At 42.3% G+C, this 2689-nt stretch overlaps 1 pseudogene; it reads left to right on the top strand.

Annotated features, from left to right (window-relative positions):
* The first annotated feature begins 1321 nt into the window (after positions 1–1321).
* LOC122545497 lies at positions 1322–1878 on the top strand (annotated as a pseudogene).
* The last annotated feature ends 811 nt before the right edge of the window (positions 1879–2689 follow it).

The raw sequence follows: 2689 nt of genomic DNA on the forward strand, positions 1-2689 counted from the left end.
GCCCTGAACAATGAGGCAGGAATAATCAATGACATCAGAATTAGGGATCCCCTGGGAAGAAGCGATCACCGTATGGTTGAATTAGAATACATATGGAGAGTGTGAAGATAAAATCTAATAACTGGGTCCTGTGCTTGAACACTGGGAACTACAATATAATGAGAGAGAATCTGGATAAAGTAGACTGGAAACAAAAATTTTATGGTGGGAAGTTGATGAAAAGTGGAAGATTTTCAAAGACATTTTACAAAAGTCTATTCCAGTGAAAAGGAAGAACTGTATGAAAAGGCATACTCGGCAATGGGTATCTGAGGAAAGTGATCAAATTAAACTATAAGACCATAAGACATAGGAGTGGAAGTAAGGCTATTCGGCCCATCGTGTCCACTCCGCCATTTAATCATGGATGATGGGTATTTCAACTTCACTTACCCGCATTCTCCCCGTCGTCCTTAATTCCTTGTGACATCAAGAATTTATCAATCTCTGCCTTGAAGACATTTGGCATCCCAACCTCCACTGCACTCCGTGGCAATGAATTCCACAGGCCCACCACTCTCTGGCTGAAGAAAAAGAAATGTTTCTGCATTTCTGTTCTGAATTGATCCATTCTAATTCAAAGGCTGTGCCCACCGGTTCTAGTCTCCTCGCCTAACGGAAACAATTTCCTAGAGTCCACCCTTTCCAAGCCATGTATTCTCTTGTAAGTTTCTATTAGATCTCCTCTTAACCTTCTAAACGCCAATGAATATAATCCCAGGATCCTCAGCCATTTCTCGTATGTTAGACCTACTATTCCAGGGATCATCCGTGGGAATACCCGCTGGACACGCTCCAGTGCCAGCCTGTCCTTCCTGAGGTGTGGGGACCAAAACTGGACACAGTATTCCAAATGGGCCTAATCAGAGCATTTTAAAGTCTCAGCAGCACATCGCTGTTTTTATATTCCAACCTTCTTGAGATAAATGACAACATCGCATTCGCTTTCTTAATCACGGTTTCAACCTGCATATTTACCTTTAGAGAATCCTCGACTAGCACTCCCAGATCCCTTTGTATTTTGGCTTTATTAATTTTCTCACCGTTTAGAAAGTAGTCCATGCTTGTATTCATTTTTCCAAAGTGCAAGACCTCGCGTTTGCACACATTGAATTCCATCAGCCATTTCCTGGACCCCTCTCCCAAACTGTCTAGATCCTTCTGCAGCCTTCCCACTTCCTCAGTACTACCTGCCTGTCCACCTAACTTCGTATCATCAGCAAACTTCGTTAGAATGCCCCCAGTCCCTTCATCAAGATCATTAATATATAATGTGACTATGCAGGTAACCATGCCTGGGATCCAATCAACAACAAGTCCAGCAGTAACTTTAGTGCAGTTGCTGAATGGGCAGACTGTTTAACTCCAAGGAGTTATCCAAGCAGCTCAGTCCTCAGTCATACAGTCCCCTCAATTTCAGACTGTTCAGATTTCTAATATATTTGAAAATGAGGACTCCTAGGAATCTGTGGATAGCATGACTGACTCTCAGAAATGTAGAGAAATTCTACCGAGACGGCCTTCATACAGGAAAATCCTGAATGAACTTTCTTCTGATCCCCCCAGTGTGCCAAGAAATCGATGAGGAGAAATCAGAAGAAGAGTCTGTCTCAACCATTACTACAATGACAATGCAGACACCCATCTATCAGACGAGCAGCGGACAATACATTGCTATTACACAGGGGGGAGCAATTCAGCTGGCCAACAATGGTACAGATGGAGTGCAAGGACTCCAGACACTAACAATGACCAACGCAGCTATAGCCAAGGTTGGAGCAGCCATTATACAGTATGCACAGAGCCCTGATGGACAGCAATTCTTTGTGCCGGGCAGAAGTTTGATAGAAATTGTCCCATTGTATAGACACAGCATGGGTTCATGAAGGGCAGGTCATGCTTGACCAATCTTTTGAAATTCTATGAAGACATTTCAAGCAAGGTGAATAACGAGGAGCCAGTGGATGTGGTGTAGCTGGATTTCAAAAAAAAACATCATCAAGGTGCTGTGCAAGAGGCTGTTGCATAATATAAGGGGTGCATCGTGTAAGGGGTAGAATATTGGTTGACTAATAGAAAGCAAAGTGTGGGGATAAATAAGTATTATTCTGGCTGGCAATAATTGACAAGTAGTGTGCCTCGGGGATCGGTGTTGGGACTGCAATTATTTACAATTGATACAGATGATTTGGAGTTGGAACCAAATGTAGGGTGTCAAAGTTTGCATGTGACACTAAGATAATTAGCGGAACAAAGTGAGTGGAGGAGTGTGAAACTTTCCAGTGGAACATAGATACATTGAGTGAGTGGGTAATGGTCTGTCAAATGAAATAGAATGTTTGTAAATATAAAGTTTATACTCTTTGGTTGTAGTAACATTTCAAAAAAAATACTTGAATGTTATAAAGTTGCATCATTTGCTCTTCAGAGGGATCTGAGCATCCTTCTGCATGAAGGTTGGTCACCAGGTACAACAATCAATTCAGAAAACAAATGGAATTTTGTCCTTCATTCCTGAAGGGATTGTGTTTAAAAGCAGAGGTTATTTTCCAGCTGTATTTGGGTGCTGGTGAGGCCACACCTGGAGTACTCCATGTAGTTTTTATCTCCTTCGTTAAGAAAGGATGTACTGGCACGAAAGGGGGGTGCC

This window comes from Chiloscyllium plagiosum, unplaced genomic scaffold, assembly GCF_004010195.1.
Source record: "Chiloscyllium plagiosum isolate BGI_BamShark_2017 unplaced genomic scaffold, ASM401019v2 scaf_86875, whole genome shotgun sequence".
Lineage (NCBI taxonomy): Eukaryota > Metazoa > Chordata > Chondrichthyes > Orectolobiformes > Hemiscylliidae > Chiloscyllium > Chiloscyllium plagiosum.